This window comes from Corvus moneduloides, chromosome 3, assembly GCF_009650955.1.
Source record: "Corvus moneduloides isolate bCorMon1 chromosome 3, bCorMon1.pri, whole genome shotgun sequence".
Taxonomy (NCBI): Eukaryota; Metazoa; Chordata; class Aves; order Passeriformes; family Corvidae; genus Corvus; species Corvus moneduloides.
In genome coordinates, this window is record NC_045478.1 from 69,517,371 (window position 1) to 69,540,497 (window position 23,127).

The 23,127-nt window shown below is 39.8% G+C and overlaps 1 long non-coding RNA gene across 1 annotated transcript in view; it reads left to right on the forward strand.

Annotated features, from left to right (window-relative positions):
- The first annotated feature begins 12,912 nt into the window (after window positions 1–12,912).
- LOC116440869 overlaps window positions 12,913–23,127 on the forward strand; it is a 48,261-nt gene continuing 38,046 nt past the window's right edge. The window contains exon 1 of the long non-coding RNA XR_004238789.1: window positions 12,913–12,991. This is a non-coding gene — a long non-coding RNA (uncharacterized LOC116440869). The remainder of the gene's footprint in view (window positions 12,992–23,127) is intronic.

A 23,127-nucleotide genomic window follows, 5' to 3' on the forward strand; every position in this document is an offset into this window, starting at 1 on the left:
GGGCAGTCTGGCCAGTGAGCCAGCCAGCATCTTCCTTTGCCTGTGAGGAGCTGCTGCTACTGCTTCCATGTGAGGGTGTGGGCAGGTCCCCCTGCTTGCTCCCACTACACAGCTGCTTGCAGAGTCCTCAGTTTCCCTCCTTTGCCACCTTGCAGCTAAGTATCATTTCTTGCAGTGTCATGTACCAAATTGCAAATACTCTTCTTTCAGTCAAATGGCAAACCATGACATCTCAAGGATTCACATCCTACCCAACTGTTCAAATCTAAAGGGGCAGCTAGGGAGGCACATTCCTGTCCCTTGGAATGTTTTTATTTGCATTTTATGTGAAGGTGACTTTGCAATATTCTCTTAATTCAGTGTATTAAGTGGAATGAGTCAACATTAAATAAATTAATATTTAAATGCCTGAGGAAAAATTGCCGAAGTTTTGAGGAGTCACAAGCACATGGGACACTAAAAATTAAGAGTTTGCAAAGCAGATGGCTATTTGTTGGCGTTTAAGAGACACTCTTAAAAACAAAAATCCTAATAATGCCATGACATTTTAACTAAATTTCATCCGCTGAGAGCTACATATGCAAGCACAGCAAATAATCTCAAATTCAAATCTCAAAGTGTCACTTGTTTTCATGGATGACTTTTGGACGTCCATGGGGACTCCTGAAATATCTGGAACTATCTAGTTCAGGGAAACAGTCTGGAAAGTTTTATCCTGGTTACTGATTGTGAATCAAGGCACAGTACTGTATCTTCTACACCTATTAAATTCTCATTAGGTAAGCATGTGTGTTAACAAGGTTTAGTCAGAAAAACTGTTCTGCAAGATGTCTGTTGTAGGGGATCTACTTTTTAAAATTAAAAACTAAATAAGGCTTCTTTTCCTCGGTACAGATTTGAGGTTTTATGTTCAGCTGGAGTTGTGACTTGCAAGCTCTAGAAACAACGTAGTATGTGTGTGAAATTAAAAATAAATTAATTTAATTTGAAAGCATCATGTTAAGAGCAACATCTGTAGAGTGAATTTCAGACGGTCTAAAAATAGACTTTTGATCTTCTGTTCTCATCCACTGCAAAGTGAGAGGCTGTTGCTACAGCAGAATGCAAATCAAGAAGGCAGTCTATTTCTCTGTACCAAACCTTATAAACCTCAAGTCCACCTGTACTTGTGCTCAGCTCATAAAAAATAATCCTTGAGAGTAAAGGAAGTTAGTTAAAAGGTGTGAAGAGCAGTGATGCTGAGTGAGAGCCCTGCACTGTTAACAGGCACATGGTTATCACCTCCCTGGAGCAGTGTCAAGGCTGTGCTGAGGGCTCTCCCTTCCAGATCTTTGTGGTGGTTGCAATGCAGCCAGTGCCTGCACAGATCCTGCCAGGGAGAGGGGCAACTGGGGTTGTGTTCAGGCAGCTTTTTCTTTACTTCTCAAAGGCCAAAGAGCTTTGCCTCCGCGTTAGAAGATGCTGTTTCTGGTAGATCTTTCTGCTTTTTCTATCCAGCATTTGCCCTGAACTGACCTTGTAGTTTTCTCTGCCTGCTTTTTTCCCTGAGGCCAAGCTGAACTGACTGCCTAGAAGGCAGCAGTGCTGACAGGATGGAGTGGAGCTCAGAGCAAGCCTCAGTGCCAAGGCCTTACCCAGTAGATCTCCGTGTCCTGCATGATGTTCATTATTATTGTTAGTGTTTATTCATTGTAGTTACCTCAAAGAGGGTTTATATGAACTGCAGATGCATCTTCAGCAGGACTAGCTAGGAAATGTCCATTGCCTTTTGAGTGTCGGGTGCTTTGTCATCTGCTCTTCAAAAAAAAATAAAGTCAGAGTTACAATGGCTCCTTCAGCAGTAACTCCAGGCAAGCTTTGTCCTGCATACCTATCCTTCAACGTTCTTTCCTGTGAAAGACAACAAGAAGCTTCTGCCATCCTTGGACTTGTAATGCATAAATTGTGCTCCAGTGCTATACTTTGCAAGCTCCAGCAGCAAGGTTCCCAGACCATTAGTCAAAACAACTCCCCATAAATGCTAATGAGGGTCATGTGGATAAGTCTTTACTTTCTGCGCATTAAACTCACCCTGAAGGATAATTTCCAAGACTTTAAAACATCAGCAAGATGAGGAAGGAGGAATATTAAGATTCCCATCTAATGTCAGTGCCTTCTGGCCAGTTCCGTTACTTCCATTTTATTCCTTGCCACTGATCTTTAAATAGAATTTCTGGTTGTCCATTTTACACTCACCTTTTCATAGGGTCACAGAGGTATCCATGCAGAATGGGTACTCTCATGCAGCCAGAGGAAAGAAATGCTCTGGGAAAAAGAGCTCCAGGTAAAAAAAGGAGGATAAAATCTGGGAAAAATCAAGCTCCTTCTATCTGCTGTAGAAAACACCCCAAAGGGACTGAGTTATGTTTTCAGCTTTGCATATATTACAGGAGCTTTGTGGTCAGTACTGCCACATGCAATGTAATCCTTAGTAAGGACACAGCTGCACAGGAAGAATCCAAAGTTCATGGAGGAGAAGTTATGTTTGCCAGTGAGCTGGCAGAAAATCACCTGCCATTTACTTGTAAAGATCACATCTTTTCATGCTACGAGAAATAATACACAGTCCTGGGAGGGCCGTGCATAGAGTGAGGCAAAACAACACACGCTATCCCAGTATGATGCTTGACAAAACCTCAGAAACAATAATTATACTTCACCCTGTTATTGTGACTCCTTTATGTGCCTCTTCACTGGTGGTGTCATATCAAAGAAGCATGTTATCTCATTGGGTTGGGCTTATATATCAGATGGAGTAGGGTACCACGGTTGATGCACCATTTCAGTGAACTCTTCTTACTCAGGTCAGAGGTCTGTTTTCTATCATGAGGTGCTCTGAGTGTAATACTGGTCCACTATGGGCATGTGGGAAATTCAGCTGTGCTGGGCTGACCCTGGCTGGATGCCAGGTGCCAGCCAAAGACATTCTATTGTGCTCCCTCCTCCGCTGGACAGAGGAGAGAAAAAATAGAACAAAATACTCGGGGGTTGAGATAAGGACAGGAGAGATCACTTAGCAATTACCATCACAGGCAAACAGACTTGACTTAGGGAAAGAATTAATTTATTACCAATTGAATCAGAGTAGGATAATGAGAAATAAAATCAAATCTTAAAAACACCTTTCTCTCACGCCTGCCTTCTTCCCAGACTCAAATTCACTCCCAATTCTCTCCACCTCCTACCCCCACTTGTAGCACAGGGGAATGGGGTTTACAGTCACTTCATCACTCATTATTTCTGCTGCTCTTTTCTCCTCATGGGAAGGACTCCTCACACACTTCCCCGCTCCACTATGAAGTCACTCCCATGGTATACAGTCTTCCATGAGCTTTTCTAGCATGAGTCCTTACCATAGGCTGCAGTTCATTGTGAACTGCTCCAGAGTGGGTCCCCTGCAGGGTCACAAGTCCTGTGAGAAAACCTGCTCCAGTGTGGGCTCCTCTCTCCACGGTGCCATAGATCCTGCCAGGAACCTGCTCTAATAGAGGCTTCCCAAGGAGCCACAGCCTCCTTTGGGCATCCACCTGCCCTGGCATGGGGTCCTCCTAGGAGTTCAGGTGGATCTCTGCCTCACTATAGTCCTCTATGGGCTGCAGGGTGGCAGCCTGCATGACCATAGTCTGCACCAGAGGCTGTAGGGGAATCTCAGCTTCGGTGTCTGGAGCACCTCTTGCCCCTCCTTCTGCACTGACTTTGGTGCCTGCAGGGCTGGTCTTCTAACAGACTCTCACTCATCTCTTCTCCAGCTGCAATTGCTCTGTGCAGTAACTTCTTTCTCCTTAAATACCTTGTCCCAGCTGTGCTGCCACCATGGGCTCAGCCCTGGCCAGTGGCAGGTCTGTCTTGGAACTGGGTGGCACTGGCTTCACTGGACATAGAGGAAGCTTCTGGAAGCTTCTCACAGAAATCACTCCTGTAACCCCCCTGTTACCAAAACCTTTCCACACAAACCAAATACACCAGCCTGTCATCATCTGACCTGATGAGCCAAGGAAACTTTGCTGACAGGAAGCAGTGCCCTGAATCTACTGTCGGTGAAGAGATTATGTAGTGTCTACAATGCCTTCTGCAAAGAGAAACTTACATAGACCAACAAAGAAACACAGAAATGAAGAGGTTCTCACTGATTTCACTGTGTTTTTAAGGATTCAGAACATAAATATTTTCATTCAAATTGGCTGAGGATTTTCAAAATTTTCAGAACTTCAGCCTTCAAAATGAAATATAACACAGCAATTACCCAAGGAAACTAGCACTATGAAACTATCTTCCTCAGTAGAACAGTAGTTCTTATGTGATCTCTGTTAACTTTTGTCATTCCTGTCTTTCTGAGAAACAGACTTTAGTGTGACACTAGCCATGTTACCTACTTATCACCACAGCATAATTTAGTGTCAATGGGCAGAAAGTTTAAAAACTTTACCATCTCCTTTTGAAGAGTTACATAAAAGTATCTAGATAAACTGGTCTTGATTTTAAGAAGTAAAATCTAGGCTTTTGTCTTAGCTCCTGCATATCATTTGGTCATTCTTGGGACTAGAATTAGAAATGCCAGTACAACTATCGAAAAGATGTTAGGCACTCAGGTCCTGTTTCAGCTGGAGCTGAGCACTGAAGTATAAGGAGACCCTTTGAAAATCACAGTTTTACTACAAGTGATCCTAAAACTTTCTAAGGAATGAAGAAAATAGGGGATACACTTCAAAATATGCCCACTGCACCTTAGGTAAGATTACTAAAGTGAAGCACCCACTCTCCTCAAAGGAAAATTACATGAAACCATGCAAACGTTTGTCCTTACGAAATTTCAGCTTTTTTATTTTTTTTAATAGCTCAAAAACCTGTAGATCCGAAACACCCACATGTTGTAGTACTTTAAGTGGGGGAACTGGAAATTCTTGGAACTTTTTCATGCTTCTTTCACAATCAGCAGAGGGTTGCAAAGTGAAAGGTTGACATATAGGTCACTTATGCTGACACACTTGCTAGATCGCAAACAGCTGCCAGACAATTTGTTTCAAGGACACTGAAATCGTTGACTTACAGTAAGAGAGCTGCACACAACTAATCAGTAGCTTCTCTGCAGAAATGTTTACCTGTTTGAAAGTTGCTTTTTTCATGAACTGGAGAATATACTGAAGAAAAAATGCTTTGTATATCTCTTAGAATAATTAATTAGCTAATTGGAAGAAATTTTTATGAGGTTTTTTCATAACATGATGGTTGGACGAAAACTAAAGTGCACAGAAAATTCACAAACATAATTCCAAATAAACTTCCTATAAAACCCATAAGAGACTTTTCAGACTTCTGAAATTTCTCCTGAAAAATATCATACTGCCTTCAGTACCTGCTCTGATGGCAGAATTAGTGTGGCATTTGAAGACTTTTATGGCAGCAGTCTCCGTGTAAGGTTTGCAGTTTCTCTTTGTTTTGTGTTTGCACTGATCACATCTACAGCAGAGAATTTGTTTATGGTCCTAAAAGAAATTGCTACTATCTATATGTAATTCTTCCTGAACAAGTCTTCTACATTGGCATATTTTTTCTGCCTAAAAAGCCCTATTTTAGGATTCTCATTTGTAAAACCAATGTGATAATGGGAAAGCTATCTGAGCCATACCATGATTCACAGAGAGGAGTTACACTTCAACTGGTGGTCGTTATTACTGCAGAGGACACAAATTACTTTCGACTAGAGCTTAGGCTTGCTGGACTGACAGTGCACATTTAAACAGAAGTCTCTGAGAGAAAAAGATAAAACCTTCACTAATATCTGCAAAAAAAATTAACTTTCCTGAAAATACAAAACTTAGGGCATGTAAAAAGAAATTCTGAGTGGAATTCTTCTCTCTGAGAAACAAAATTGTTAATGATGGGCTAATCTTTTTCTGCTGCTTATTCCTCACATACACCTCAGTCTGTAGCACTGCAGTCATTTGCTGTGGAGGTTGTGATGGTGCCATGGAGAGCAATGACTGCAGTTGACAAATTAGTCATGGAAGAGGCTAACTGCAGCAATATTCTTGTTTATATCACTTCAACTCACTTGCAGCCCTGAAACTGGGCAAATAGCTAGTTAGTGTAATTTCCTCCGCTTACCTTGGCTAACTTAAATTACTCCCTATTTCATCACATCTTAATGTTGGCCTGAATCTCCAAATCTCTTTATGGATGTCTTGTCACCACAGGCACAAAACAGATCTCCAAATCTTTGCTTGACAAGAGTGTTTTTTCTTTTGCAGAAATCACTCCATCTTCTTCGTCAGTTTCCTCTTTACAATAATTCTCTCCTTGATGCTAAAGCTACACCAGAGATGAAGTTTTCCCGTTATTTCCTCTATAACCTTTTGAAAATTTGCTACCTCTCCTCTCTACCCTAATAGATAAATTTCTTATTCCTGTGCTATGACCAGAAGGCTACTAGAACAATCCTTTTCCTGGCTTGTCAGTACTGTCTTGAGGAAGGCAGAGGGGTTGCATTCATTGGTAGAATGAACTATCCATCTAAAAAGAAATTTTAGCAGCACTGCTTGTCACTTCAGCTATAATCCACTACAAACCCTTTCTCTTTCTTTGCTGTGAAATACCTGCCTAGACTATTCTCTTGTTTCTGTTGTTGACCCCTTCCTCACCTTTGCCAGTAATACCAGTTTTCTTGTGCTCTCTTCTCATTTAAGAGAGAGCTACCAAAAATTCCTCTCCTTCAAAACAATCTCTTATCCTAAAGAAGACAAAAACCATGTGCTTGTTAAAATTCAGGTAGCAGACAAGCCGGGGTTGCTTTGTTTCAGGATAAGTAGTATTGAGTCATCCTTATCTCCATGTTCCCCCTCCTCAATCAGCACATTTTTCATTACTAACATGACACTTAGGTTTTAAATTCCTATATGAGGTAGGCAGGTACTCTGCCTTGTGGGATGAGGCCCACAAGCTGGATTAGTTTCTGACAGCTGCCTCAATGCAATAACAGAAGTAACATGTTACTTAAATTGTGCAAAGTGAGACCTGCACTTATAGGCTTGTCAGTCTAATTGGCACCTTCAACAGCCACCATAATTTACATTAAAATATCTGATACAGAACAAATTCCTGTTTTACATTAAAACATCTAGCAAACACAGACAAGAGGGCTCAGCCCTATTGGAGACAATCATAGGAAAGCTATTGATGAAACAATGTTTCATGGCATTTGGTACATTCAGCATTACACATTGTGAGGAATCTAGGAGTTTGGGAGCTGTATAGATACTCTTGAGACAGCGGCTTTGCAGTAAGGAGTGTTTCTAGTTAAAAAGGCAAAGAGAGAAGCAAATTAACAAACTTTACATGGGAGATGGTTGCCTTTCAAAAAAACCTCCTTCATAAATGAAAAGGTAGTCTTTTCCCCATAGCCTAGTGCAGCCCGTAAGACCAGATAGGAAATCATCAGTCCTTCCCCAACAGGGTGCCCCGATCTGGCCTGGTACTTTCTGGGCTGGAGGAACTGTCCATGGAGGTTTCATTTCAGCAGCATTGCTTGCACCTGAGCACACGAACAAACCAAGGCTGAAGTCCCTCAGGAAACCCCATTCTCCTTTTCCTGTTGTTTAAGAAGCAACAGTTCCATGTGAGAAGCTGCATTTGGTGTCTGAGATGCTGCAATTTGTGATATGGGCACAGCTTGCCCTGGGTGCCACTGCTGAGGGATGCTGGTACATCCCTTTGAACAGAGGCAGACTGGTACAAGACACTCAATGCTTTTGAACTGGTTGCTTTTCACATCCCCATGAAGTATTGATAGTTTTAGAAATATATTTTTTAAATAAGCTTTCTATGATAATATGTCCACTCAGAGCCAGGTGAAAGCTTGCCATTCAAAAGCAATTTTGAAAGGAGAAAGTTTATGCATAGCGATATAAGAAGTGTTTTCCATTAAAAAAAGGCCCATAGAGTAAAGAGGTGATACTATGAGAAATGAGGTCTATAATGTGGACTTATAAGCTCAATATACTACCAGCATTTTTACATTATTTGGCCTGATTGTATTGGATTTTTCTAGTAGTGTGAAAAAACACCTTATTTGTGTTCTTCTGATCCAATGTTATAATCTCAGACACACCTCTTGCAAGTCATATAAAACAACACAACCAATTCTGTCTCCACAGGCTAATGTGCATTGTTCTCATCTTGCCACTTCATTGAAATTTAATGTTCTCCCTAAAAGTTTGCTGATTCAGTTTGACCTTCATCTCACACTTAACATCCCTTCTTAACCAACTTTACAGTCACCTTGCCAGCAATCTTTGCTTCAGACACAGTCTGGGCCCTTGCTTCTCTGCCATGCATTCATCTTTGCAGGCATCAGTTCAGAATTTCCATTCCTCCGCTTTGGTGGAATTCAGTTATGTTTAATTGAGTTACCCCTGACATCCTCCAGTGACAGAGACGAGACCTGGCCAACTGTCTTTGTTTTGTGATCTGTAATTCTCAGTTACAGTTCCATAAAAACTATCACGTCCAATTCATTGCCTTTTTCAGGGCAGGGCTGGACAAAGCTCAATTTGAATGGCAAGTAATACAAACACGGCTTATTAGACTTGTCCCTGGAGTCTCTGGCAGAGCACCAGCCCACATCGAGCTGGAAGCTGTTTGAGCACACAAGAGACCCTGCACTGAAGGGCATCCAGTTAAAATAGACCAGAAGGATGGCTGGAGGGAAAGTGGTAGCATAACAAAGATGTGGAACTGAGGAAACGCTGATTCGCCAGACTGATATAGAAGAAAATGGAACATAAACCATTAAGGTTTGACTCAGCGCCTCTTCCTCATAACAGTACTCCTCTTTCCATTCACAAGGTCATTTTAAAAGCTTATTTCTTCTCCATTCTTTCTTTTTTTTTCCCTTCCCCCAGCTTGACAGGGTTAGAGATGGCCAGTTCATTACCCAGCACAGGGCTCACTGTCCCTGCTGAAGTCAGCAAGAGCATGCTGGTACACGTGTCTCTGTCATGTTGAGTCTGATGGCTTATATTTCCAGGAAACACAGGGCTGTAGAAATAGTATGGATTTCTCAAGATTTTATGGATGCTTAAGATAACATTTGACGAGTTCCTGTTTTCTGAGAATGTTGTAAGTGGCATCAGAGAAACAGCGTGGGAAAAAGAAAAGCAGACAATCTTTTGACTCTTAAAGATTTCAGAACAAAATTATGGAACTGATGTTGGAAATATTAATTTGTATACATGCCTACTCTGAGAAATTAAAATGTCTGATAACTTCTTTTGAAGACACTATTAATTCTTTGTCACATAGCTCAGTATGTCAGAAAACTTTTTTCTTCATATGTGCATATTTAAAGATTAGCTAAAGTTCTTGCTTCTCAATGCAAGCAAGTAAAAAGGTAGTTTGTATTTTATTGCATTACCATTATTCATTGTGTTTTATTGGTTTGTTGTCTTTATTTTATTGGTACTTTGTAGTAAAAGCTTTGAGTATGTTATACTTTTTGAAAGAGAGGAATTAACTGCCTACCATTCTACAATAAACAGATGTAAAACATAGGCAGCAATAAAAGCACATTGGTCTTTTAGTAAGCAGCTGGCTGTGATATCAGGAACAGAGGTTCAATAAGCTAAATAAATTCGATTTTTTAAATGAGAGATGAAAAATAATCCTTCAAAAAGTAAGACCTAAATTTGATGAAATATAAATGTCTTTACAACCATACCAAACATTGTAAAGCAAAGGGACTGTATCAAAATTTCTTAAGCCTGCATTTCCCTGGCATGCTCTGAAAGCATGGCAAAAACAAAGCTGATGGAAAACACAACTGATAATGTCAAATTACAATTTTCTTACATTCATGGTATTGTGTTCTAGGGAATGCTGTGATCTCTTTCACTCCTCTGCTGCCACTGTTTATGCATATATTTAACTTTATTCCTCTGAACAGTCTCATCAAATTCTCAAAAATTGACCATAATTTTAGAGTTAAAAGGGGAGATGAGAACTTGCAGGATCTGGAGTGTCCTTTACTCTTCCAGTCCTAAACTACAGCTAAAAATTTTTTACCTTTTACCTTAAGTAGTGTTCTTCCAATCCCTCGCAAGATCTTGCAATTTTATAAGACTAGAAAAAAATAGAATGATTTGCAGTTTTGGGGCTATAATTTCTTAAGCAGTTTGGAGCCCTTGTTTTATTTAGAATAAAGCATAATCAAAGCTGAAATTTATCTTTCTCCTCTGAATTGTCTCTGTGGACTTCTAGACCTCAATATTCCTTGACAACTTTCAGTTAAAAGATCATGCTTTCTGTTGCTTCACTTATGAAATATTTGAAAAAAGAAAAACCTGTCTGGTTAAAAACTAGACTGAGATGCTGATATACTTAGTAAATCTTGCTTCTGAAAACTTGTACTTTTTTATTGTGTTTTACACATTTCTATGTACAAAAATCATGTCATAATGGTAAGTGCTGTGCAAGAAGTCTCCCTCCCCAATGCCCTGATTGTTTTTGTTTGATGTTTTGTTTTGGGGTTTTTGTTTGGGTTTTTTGGTTGGTTTGTTGGGGTTTTTTAATGACTTCTATTAATGCTTAAGAGGAAATACTACATATTTCATGTAAAAAATGATTTTATGCAGAACACTGTATATTAAGTATTTTGATTTGCTATTTGACCTTTGAACAGATGGACCTTCCAAGATTTACAAAAAAACTTTTTTAAATTGATTGTGCAACTGAACATTGCTTTGTTTTTCTTCCTTAAAAAAAAAAAAAAATGGAAAACAGGGAGACTCAGAAAATTTATCATCTCATTGGAGTTGTCTAATTTCACAAGAATGAAAATGGGACCATTTCCAAGAGACATCTGACTTTTTTTTTTTAATCAAAACCTTTCCTGATCTTTTTCCTGTATCTTCAGGATTACAAAGAATTTGTAATTCATTGACCCTTGCATTTGCACAAACTGAAAAATTCAAGGTACTCTTTTGTTAGAAATCTGGACTCAAAAATGAATATAACCTGATAACTCTAAAGACCACCTACAGCAACTGCAATATAGTATAGATATACTAATGTAGTAGATATTTTAATCCCTAACAATTATGTGATCATGTACTTTAGCCTGGATGCTATTTACAATATTATTATATTTTTTAAAATAGATAGTAGATATATTTATATTTTCATACCTTTTCATAGCATTACTTGAATTCAGTTAAGGTGCATGTTGGTATGATATATTCCTAGTTTGGGCAGAGGTAGAGATTAATTCTTAACCATAGGAGGGCAGCTATGTAATATAAAACTCTAACAATGAAAAAATACTTGATGGTACAATAATTAATGAGACAGCACTGATGTGAAGATCTGTCTAATGTCAGCTATAAGGCATCAGAGCAGTCATATCTGTGCATAGCTAATAATCCCTGGAACACTACTGCCTAGGAAGTATGCTCCTTGAAGAATAGGTTTCTTTGCCTTCAGCTTGCATTACACTGACGTAACTTGCATTATAGAAAATAAAATAAGCCCTGGCAAGCGACAGAGACCCATATTAATCTAATAGATCATGATATAATATTGCCACTTCTTATTAAATTTTTTAGTATGGCTAAAACTCTATTCCCATGTTCTAGACCTGTGACAACTGTCATCATCATCTTCACCTGTTCTCAAAGTTTTCACACATATTTGAGCTATAAAAAAAAAAATAAAATTGCATTGTGTTTCTAATTAAATGCATTGCTCATCCTCCTTAAAGTGGGGCCCTCATTTCGTATGTCAGCTTCTGCAACTTCCTTCCCTATTTCTTTGTGAAATGCAGTCTCAGCCTTGCTCCCACCCAGCCCACACTGACCACCAAGATTTCACCGTGCTCCCCATCCCGCACTTCCATTCCCTATCTAACTGAACCACGCTGCTTGATTTCCTTCTGTAAGACTGCTGATGCCCATCCTGGTCATATGCACTTATTCTCATTTCTTATGAAAATACCAGCCTCTGGCCAGCCTACATTTCCCTTGTTAACCTTCAAACATGGAGGCTTTGTGTTTCTGGCAGGCTTCATGTTCTAAAAGAAAGGTCCATGATTAGTCACGAAGCCACTTCATTTTTTTTTCCCCTATCTTCCTTGTAATATAAAATTTTCCTTTGCTCTAATGCCTACAAGCTTTGGACAACAGTATGCTCCGAGCATATTTTGATCAATAAAGACAATTTCTTTATTCTTTTATTAGCCTTTTCACTTCACCCAAGCTTTTACAGAGGGAGAGGATGTCTTGTGATCCCTGTTGTGTCAAGGACAATGGGTCTTTGTCCATGAATTAGGCATCTAAATGATATAATATCTTGAATAGTAATTTTTATTCCCTATGAGGAGGTCACTACCCATGAAACAGACAGATAAACAGGATTCTAGAAGCTTGAATTAGGAAGCAATATGTTCTAGGTTATTTTCATGTTAAAGCCTCAAGGAAGCAGCATGATTGAATTTTATGCTGGGATTTCCCATTGTACGTTTCTATTTTATATGCCCAAGGAAACCCTTCACATAAGACATCAGTTTGTCTTGTTCTGTAAAAATGTAAAAACTGCTGGCTGTTTCAGGGTAAGATTAGAAAAACTATGTAGAAGAAAATTATGTAAAAAATAATATGGAATTTTTTTTAACCCTATCAGTTGATCACTGGCTTATATGCTGAAGCACAAATGTTCAAAAATACAAATTTTCTCAAAGGAAAAACAAATATTTTATGCATGACTATACTTCTGGAGATTTTAGAAGGAGGGATAAGTAAAACAAAACAAAAAAAAAAAACCCAAAACATAAACATATCTTTTTGATATATTTCTTTATTTTCTCCCATTTCCTCTCACTAGGAAAAAACAAAGAACAGAAATAGTCACTGACTTTGGAACAGAGATGAGGAAATAAGAGGGACATTAACTGCCATCAAAGAAGCAGGTGGGTGTAATGGCAAAAACCAGTGGTCTTAAGCTGGAAAAGTCCAGTAAGTTAAAGATAAAATGTATTCATGACATGACTAGTTGTTGCTCGTTTCTGCAGCAAAGGAGAAAAGTACCCAAGGCAATGATGCCTTAGTCACTCTTGCAAAAATGAAGATTTTACGTTTTTTTTCTGTAAGTGAATGGAATGCTACAGGGAGGAGCATGATGGAAAAGCCTTAGAGTATATAGCAATAAAAAGAAATGGCTCTACGAATAAGCTCTGTGGCACTAGAAGGCAAATACAGCGATTACAAAGTCTAAGGGATGACAAACACAAAATGTCAGCATACGGGCAGACATTCTTGAAAGAAAAGGTCATGAAAAATGACAAATAAAAGACACGTGTTTGCTATGAAAAAATGTTGTAAGTCAAAGCTAAAAACCTGTATTTAAAGACACTTTCACAAGAAGAGTATGCTATCCATAATATCTAGAGTATGTGTCCTAATCCACTCACTGTAGTATCAGTTAATAGAAGCTATGGAGATATAAAATATTACGTGTAAACTTACTTCCTTTTAAAAAACACTCAAGCATGAAGAAACATCTTTGTATAGAATAAAGATTTTATTTGAATGAAAAAAATAATTTAAAAAGTAGGAAATCTATAAGGCCACTTTCCTTAACAATACTTTCAGAAGTGCTGAGAGCTCTTGAACATTTTCATGCCAATAATCTTCCTCTCTTCGGTTTTGTTTTTGGTTTTCCAAACATTAAGTTTCTTCTCTTGTTTGAGTAATGTGAGTGTAACCAAGCCACACATGAGTCATTGGAAGGGTTCCTCTACTAGGATAAGACCAGCTAAGGGACTTCCTGAGCTAAAGATCTTATCTTTGACTGTGACACAAAATCTGATAGCCCTCTGTGAAGAAGTGGTAATAAAACTCCTTCATAGAGCAATAAATTAATGTGGCCAGTGTTATTTGGTTTTTAAGTACTTGTAACAGCAGCATATTTTGCTTTTGAGATTCCTGGCACCGTAAGTTGGCATTCAGAGGTCCAGCATCTAAAGACTGCAGGCTGCCTCTCTGCTTACGCACCACACCAAGCTCTGGCGCTGAACTCGCCTCAGCAAAGTGCTGTGTCCAGCTCAGGGAAATACGAGACTTCAGACATGCTGTTTCTTGCACTTTTCGTAACAGCAACCATTAAAAAAAAGTTTTAAAGCTCTCATTTAAAGAAACACAACCCAAACAGAGATTATGCAAACTCCAAGGTCATTGTTGATAGAAAGAAGATCAATTCCCTCCTCTTGAAGGTATATGCTTTTCTTATTAATATGTTGTACCAGGGTCATTTCTGAACCCTACTAGGAATAGGTCTGTGGGTGTCTTGCAAATACAGAAGGAAAGGATGCACCAGGGATGACTGGGGCCACCTGAATGCCAGCAACTCGTTCTAATTCATGCACACCTAGATGTACATCTAGACATTCTCATTACCCAGGGGCAAAAATTTCACCCTTTGAATCACTGAGGGGCTGTCATCACCTTCCACCAGCACTAGGAGGTGTTGAACACCTGACTGAAGGACACCATGTGAGCAAGGAAGAAATCGTGTAATCAAGGTGTTCCTTAAAAATAAAGTGTCCTAGTCCAATAGTTTCTGACTAAATATTTAAAGACAGTCTGTTTTTAAGGAAATATTAATACAATTTTTTGTTCTACTCCGCTGTCTTGGAAGTGAAATTAATAATCGAATATCCAAACGCTGTTCCATTAAGAAAAATGCATGTTTATACTCGACAAATTTGATTTGATAATTTACATTAATGTTGTAGCTTATTGACAGTTTAGTTAATGCCTCTTGCATCTTCTCTGCAATTATTTGACAACATTGCCTTATGACTTCCCCGAGCTGTCAAACACACTGAATCTAGATCTTCACATGAGCACGCATGAATGGTTCAGTAGCTTCTGTGCACATGAAAGCCAGAATGATGAAACACAGAAATAGAGTTAGAGGCATAAAAAACCAAACTCAATTACTCCACATAGTTTTCACTCTGTTGACTCTGGTAATTTTAATTGTTTTCAATCACAAACTAGACAAAGGTCAACATGAACATGAATCATACTGTGTCATGTGGTTCTTGCAGACTTACAAACAGGTTTGTCAGCATTTCTGGCAAACAGCAGCTGCAGGATGATACCAAATGTTTTATGTCTAAAGCTCATTATTTTTTTCTTTGCTTTACAAAAATAGAAATCTGTGCATGCTTGTAAACAGGAAGCTCTGAACTTAAACTGTACATCACACTCAGATATCTTCTCTTGAAATGTCTCCTCAGGTAAGGCCACTAACATACTTGCACTCATCCATTTAAATTACAGAACGAGGAAGTAGGTTAGTTACAAAGAAAATGGACCTATTCCTCATAACAGAATCAGTCTGCCTGGTGGTTTATTTGTAAATAAATGAAGCGATAGGGAATGAGTGAAGACACACAGATGTATACAGGTTAGGAACAAAGATCTCTTTTGCTTTCTATACCATTGCCCTCACTTTCAAAATACTCTGCCACTTCTAACTATAATGAAGATTTCATTTTCATAAATCCAATTTTCAGGACATAATCAAATGAATGAATGAATGAGATAGATTGAAAAAAGAGACATCAGATATGCTGTCTAAAATTAAAGTCCTGTTAGAAACTGCTTAGAAGGATAATCTCCCTGTGTCGTTAACTTTCTGTATTTGCTGATTACAGAAATTATTGTTTTAGTTGTTGACACATACAAGAGCTTGTCACACCTCACAATTTATAACCACTAGATTTTTTCCCTGTGGCATTGTTTGTACACAGTGTAGCCAGAATGACTAAAAGCTAATGTATGCTCTTCTAAAAGTTTTATTTGGGTTACAAATGTGTCTTAAGCCTGATGTGTTCAAAATCTATATGAACAAATAGATCAATGACGCAGGATCCTAAATGATGAAATAGCAGAAACTCTGCCAAGAGGCCAAGGGACTGTTCACTTTCTGGCTTGCTCAGGATAGAAGCAGGATGGTCTGGAGGCAGTGCAATGCAATAATTAAATGGGCATTGCCCAGCAGGAATGGACACAGCCATATTGGTTACTGTATGTCCTCCTAAGCTCCTGAAAAAATTTGCAAATAAAAAGATTGGCCAACTCTAAGCCGGTGATGACCCACTTCTGACTAGCAGACAGGAAACAGAATTCTTTCTTGTAGCCATGCCGACTTTCAAAGCTGGAAAAACAGGGGAAGATTGCCTCTTTCCCCCTGCCACTGCCAAAATGCCAAGAGTAATGACAATGTGCATCAGGGCCCAGGTTTTGCCAAGGTACCTTCTCTTCAGTGCTGTGGTGAAAATCTCAGCAAATCACAGAATACAGAAAATCACATGCAAAATAAAGGAATAACAATTCCTGTGCCGATCTTTGTGGACCCCAGGCGGAAATGTATTAATTTGCCTGTGCAGACTTTAGCAATGATTGATTTGGCACAATCTCAATGCTGCATCTATGAAAGTCCCCTCAGGGTGTGGTGGGAAATGAGTGCAATATACACTGTTGTCTTTTCAGTGTGTGACATCTGGGCAGTGTCCATCACCTCTGCCTCAGACTCTCATAGGCTTTAATGTAATTACTCTCTAGTGGTACTGTGAGGACATGTAGTGCTACTACTTTTATTTATTAGTGCAGGAAGTAATGTGTTGGAAGGCTAAGATCTACATATTTAAGTACTTAATTCCAATTAGCTCCTTTAAAAAAACCCCAAAACTATCAGAAGGATACAGGCATCTTTATAGACCCAAAGATTTTGTTGAAACAGTTTATCTTGGGGTACCACAAGTGCTAATGGGATCAGGGGAACTGAACCCTATTACATGCCCTATTTACAGATCTAGTCTAGTTGGTTATTTCCAGTATTCTCAGTATTTAATCTTGTAGGGAAATCTGTATTTAGTGTCAGAAGTAGAGATGCGAAGTTATTTACTGACTGTAAAGTCAGTACACCGCCTAGCCTGAGAGAATTTATACAAAGCTATTATTAACCTAGGTATGTAACTGCATTTTTTTATTAGTTTCTGTGCATGTGTGTCCTAGCATGTGCTTGTGTTACTTTACCTCTATCCACTTCAAAACATATGAACTGGAATAAAACTAACTTTGTGTTTGAATGAATCTTTAGTGCACAAGTGTAGCTCAATAGCAGAGAGGAAACTTTTTTTTTTTTAACATATGCAAAACCTGCTGTTAATCTGCTTGTCCTTGTGATACAAGGAACTCCACGAAGGTTTATTCATGGTTGACTGCTGTGCAAAAATGTTCATAGAGATGAATGGGAACATTTCACAGAAAACTGTAGTAGATTTTGGCTACCACAGTTTTTTTTCCCCTTCTAAGTTCCCTCTGATGTAGTTCATATTCTTACTTTTGCTTTCAGTGTTGCACATGAGACTGTTCAGGAAGGGTTACTTTATTATTGCTATAATTGTTTTTCATTTGGACTGCTCATGACTTGATCCAAATTCCTCAAAATCCACCAATAGTTTTCAATAAACCTTTACTGGCTAGAATTTGGAATGACAACTTCCCTTTTGTTCAGTGTGTTGTCCTGGGCACACCTGAATGGCTTTCTTCTGCTTTGCCAGACATCTTAATGTGTACTTTATTGTAAGAGCAATTGGCTACTAGGACAGCATCAGCCTTCAGTGTAATGAAAGACAATTTTTGTATAGGAAAGCAACACCATTTTCTTTCCTTGTCCATAAATTTTCAGATTAATTCAGTCTGCATCATGCTGCTCCAGACTACTCTGTAGTTCAGCCCAAGGCCTTTGCCAGATCATTGAAAAGATAGAAGCCATCTGTAAAATCTGTATCTCTACGCAAACTTCCTTAAGACTAAAGCCATTCAGATCTGAGGCTTTGATTTGCATGACACACTTCTGAGTATTGACATTTGGCTGTGTCAAAAAACACAAGTTAAGCCAGCCCAGATCTTTCCTCTCCACCTGTCTGTACAAAGCTGCCAAGCAGAAAAATTAAATGCTTATATTATTAAATAAAAAAGCCTGTTAAAACTCCTGGGCTGTTGAATTCTGCAGTTAGTTTTTATTTAATTGGTTCCATAAAAATGATTACTAGAATCTCTTATCAAAGCTGGGTCTCTGTTCAAGGATTTTGAGAAAACACCACCAAATCTGGCTTCTCTTTTGGGATACAGACTCACAGAACAGCAGAGGCTGGAGGACACGGCTGGAGCTCATCTAGTCCTGTCACTGCAGCTCTGTAATGGGGTCATGTCTAATGCAGATAAAGGTCTCCTGTACAGCCTTAAACAGTGGTTATGGTTATGGTTAGGGTTGGGTTAGAGTTAGGGTTATGTTTGTGTTAGGGTTGGGTTTGGGCTATGTTTGTGTTAGGTTTAGGGTTATGGTTAGGGTCAGGGTTAGGTTTGAGTTTGAGTTCAGGTGAGGGTTAGGGTTATGGTTAGGTTTAGGGTTGAGTTGGGGTTACGGTGAGGGTTAGTTTTAATGTTAGCTTTACTTGGACCAAAAGCTTGGAAGCAGGGCTTGTACCATCACTGCACAGCCCTTGAATTCTAGTTCAGAGCCCACTATGTTCTTCTATGTCTGAAACTGTGGAGCAGGCTGTGGCTCTACTTCTTTTCCTATTTTTATCCATTACATTGTTTTTTACACCTTCAGAAAGGGCAGAACACAAGAATAAATGGGCTGGCTGTTGGAAATGTAAGGAAGGAGAAGGAGGGAGGAGTGTAGTGACTCTGGCTTTGAATAGAGGAAACCAATTACACTCAGCAGATGGGGAAACTTCTCTGTTGATGTCTTGCAGCTTGAGGTGACACTGACCTCCCCTTCCCTCTTCTCTATCACATAGAGGAAGACAAATCTATCAGTTGATGGTTAAGTAGGCAACAGAACTGATCAAACACCTCCCAGTAGGTGCCAAACAGTAGGCACAGCTGTATGTGTATCGCTAGACTGCTTCCTCTGCAGAGGAAATCAAATGGCACTTGTGCTGTTCTGACTGGGCTGAAATTTCACATCTCGCTTTTGACTCTTTTTGATCTTCAATCTGTTGACTGCATTTCCCTCCAAAATAATGAGGAAACCTGCTGAGGAACCACAAAATACACAAGAGCTGGGGGGAGAGAACAGCACAGCCCCAGGCTCACTGTAATGGCTGTTTAATGGGACCTCGAGGGACGTGTACTTTAAGTGGTTGGGGGACCCCTTAGAGTGTAAATTCTTGTTTCCCTTCGAGAAATGGCACTATATAACATTAAGAGAGTTACGGGAACTTACTGCTATGCTTCCTCAGTCATTACTTCACAGATGTTCATGCACCGAGCATCAAATCATGCTGCAAATCATGGGCATTGTGACAGAGAAGCAGATTTTGGCACAGTTTGTTGTTTGAAAAAGCCCTTTTCTGAAAGGCTGAAAGAAAATTCCTGCCACTGCTTTCTAAGAGGAGGTCCTTTTCCTTCAGCTGGCCTGGGTCTTTTTTTTAAATACTGCTTCTATTAAACCATCCCCATTCAAACACCTTTTCTCCCTCCTTAGAGGTTAAGCTACATAGAACCTGTAACACATTACAGTTTGTCTCAGAAATGTTAAACTCAATGTCTCGGTTCTCAAGATTTTGTGGCACAAAGCCAATGTAAATTCATTCCTGCAGTGGATTCCTCTTTGGCTTAAAAAGTAACAAATTCTGCTTAAAAACATAATACAAGGAGTGGTGTAACATTCGGAAGCAGGAGAGCCTGTGAAGAGGCAGCACTGCCCTCTGTATGACATTCATACACCTCAGTGGAAATGTGTTATATGCTGAAACTAATTTTCTTTGTGGGATTAGAAAGAAATGGATGGAGAAGCTGGAAGGAATTAGATTATTTTTTTGTGATAAGAAGAGGATCTTGGAAATAATAGTTCTCTCAGTGACTGAAAGGGAGAATGCACAGGGACAAAGGTGGGGAGAAAGCTCTTGCAAGGGATCACATCTCAGGAATCACTGGGAGCATTTCACATAACAGCATAAGGGGGATGGAAACATTTTCTAAACCTGAAATAAAAAACTTAGCCCAGAAAAGAAACCAGCTGTTTGTGGTATACCCCCATTGTACTCCTCACTGGTACTGGTATCCTGAAAGCTGTCTAGTCCTGCCTTTTCTATCAGACATGCAAATCCTGGGGCCAAGCAGAATTTGGGTCTTACTTTTCCACTACAAGAACTTGACAGATATTTTGTTCTTCTCTTTCCATCCACTTTCTAGATATAATTTCAGAGCTATTTATCTATTCAGGATTAGCTCCTGTCTTCTGTTTGTAAATCAACATTGATCTTCATCTTCTCATTCTTTTAATTAATGCTTATTCACTGAGCAGTATATTCAGAGAAGTTTTACCAAAGACTGCTGCTGCATGGCAAATGAAGCTGGGGGGCAGTGGTGGGAAGGATTGGAAGCAAACTGGGGGACACATTTTATACATCTCCCCTATGCTATAAAAGACAGCACTGTAGACAATCTTAGAGAAAAGGAAAGAAAGAGTCAGAAATGGATAAATACTATCCCTAAGTATTCGAATGGCCAGAGCATATATAGGAGGGTACATTTATTTGCCCAGGACAGCTTAGCTACAGGCTATTTCCAGCAGTCCTTTTCCTTCTGGATGCACAGCTTTGATGCTGTCTACAAGGAGTGCCTGGAGAAAAAGTTGCTTATGTCAGGTTAGAAGAGGAAGGAAATAAGAGAGGAGGAGGGAGCGAAGGGAGCCTAGGCTCATCTGCACTCTGTAGCTGCCTCACTCTCTGCTCTCAACTCACAGTCACTGGTTCCTGATTTTCTGCCCCTGAAGAGATTTTTATTCATTTGGGTTGTCACCCATCCAGCAGTTGCCTTTCTATTCCTAGCAGTTGCCATCTATGGCCTCAGTAGCAGCATCCTACATCACCCTGTTGCCTGCATATCTTGCAAACCAGCAAACTCCTCCAGGGTGGCTCCTACCTTCCTACTTTCACCATAAATCCCAAATATACAAGTCCCTAGTACCCTAGTCCCCCTCCCAGAGACTACTGACAGCCCCAACTGATGCCCCATCCTTGGCCTGGTGACAGGTGAGTGCTGAATATGGATGAAAAATCCAAGCTGCTTTATGTAGTCTGACACTGGATGTTGAAATACCTGAGAAACACTAAGTCTCAGCTTAATAAATTCAATTAAAGGAGACCTGTGCTTGTGAAACATGAACTCTGAGTGGTTCTCACCAGTGAGACATCTTTTTCTGGGCTGCGTCTCAGAAGACCTGGCCAGCCAGCTGCAAAAGCTCACTTTGAGATAAAAAAGTGGATTTCCTGCTGAGGATCAGTAATAAATGCTGATCTATTAAGTTAATTTGGCCCAGGCTGAGATGTGACAGAGCAGTGCATTGAAAAATGGGTTTTGTGTTCTGGCAAAGGAGGAGGGAAACTCTGAGGGCAGAAAAGGGACTTTAGGCTGAGTCCCAGGATCTTGGGGCTTCCCACCAGAGTTTTGGGAGGCTGTTTGCTAATTTGCATATCAAGAGTCAAGGCAATGTACAGAAACTGAGTTCGTGTCCCAATCTGAGGTTAGTAAAGCACAAAGGGCATAGGTCAGCAGGACACAACGCTCCTGGGTAGGGGTAACAGCCTGCATTTCAGTACTGTCCCCCACAAACTTACTCACCAGAAATGAGATGTAAAAGCCACAATTACAAGAAGGATGCAGTAATTCTGAAAAGGACTCAGGGCACTGATGAACTGAACATGTGGGCTTAGCATTCTTATCTGGTCACCATAGTTCTGGGAGTAATAAAAGGGGAATGCTAAGGAGCACAGCTGACATTATGTATTCCTCATTTGCACAGGCACTGCTAGAATGCTTAGTCCAAATTTGGTGTTACGGATCAAACACTACACAGATAAGTTGGAGAGATCAGAGCAATGAGAAACGTTCAGAAGCAGCTCCCAGAGACAGAGTGAAAGAACTCAATGTATTTAGCTTATAGAGATAAACAGTGACTTGGTTACTGTCTATAACTACAAGAATAAAGAACAGAAATGTGGTAATAAGGTCTCTGAAGTCTAGCAGACAAATGAATAACAAAGTCCTGAGTGGGTGATAAATCCAGATAAGTTCACGAACCTTCAAAAACAAAGTTGAAATTTTAGTACAAAAGATAATTAACAGTTAAACAAAATTTTGTATTTTGCAATGGATGCTCCATCACTGGAAAAAGTCTAGTCATTGTCAGGCATTTTTCTAATAATGGCTTCAGCGCAAGCAGAATTAATTCAGCCCCAGCTTCTGTTACAGATGAGGTCATGACGGGACGTTGATCAATTTTAACACCAGGATTAATGAACATGTATTCATCCATAGTCCCTGGGGTGCACAATTTTAACATCTGGGCTTAAAAGACCAAGATCCTCACCAATTCTACCCTAAAACTCCCAGACAGCTCAGGGAGATGTTCTCTAGAGGAGCTTGAGCCATATTATCAGGTGATTTTAGAAAGGATAAAACATTACTCAGAAAACCAAATTTTCCTCAAAACCTCCGGAGGAGAAAAGATGGTGAGAGCTATTTAAGGCTCTTCTGCTGCCACATGTCACACGTTGTGACGCACTCCGTCAGTGTGGTTACACAACACCACCACCTCCTCAGACACAGCCGCCTTCCCATGGAGGGCCTGTGCCCCCCTGCCACTCCCTGGCCCCCCACCATGCCAAAAGCAAAGGAATAAAACTCTGCTGTTATCTGTCAAACCCATCAATTGTGAAGCAATGATGCATTCCTCTCTTCCTACAGACTTCTCGCCTCTCTTTGGCATACAAACCCCTTGCTGTGATCAAAACGCAATTGCTATTTTATTTGTATTAATTATTTAGTGACATTTGATTTGGACTTCTATAGAAGTACCAGAGGATGCTGGCATTGCGTGTGAGAGAATCTATCCAGCAGTTGTTCCACCTGCTGGCACTGAAGTATGAAGCTATGGAGAGAAGGCAGATAAGCTGCACATCTAGTTTTGCATACAGCCGTTCTGCAGCCTCACACTCGTGAGCAGCCCAGGTGA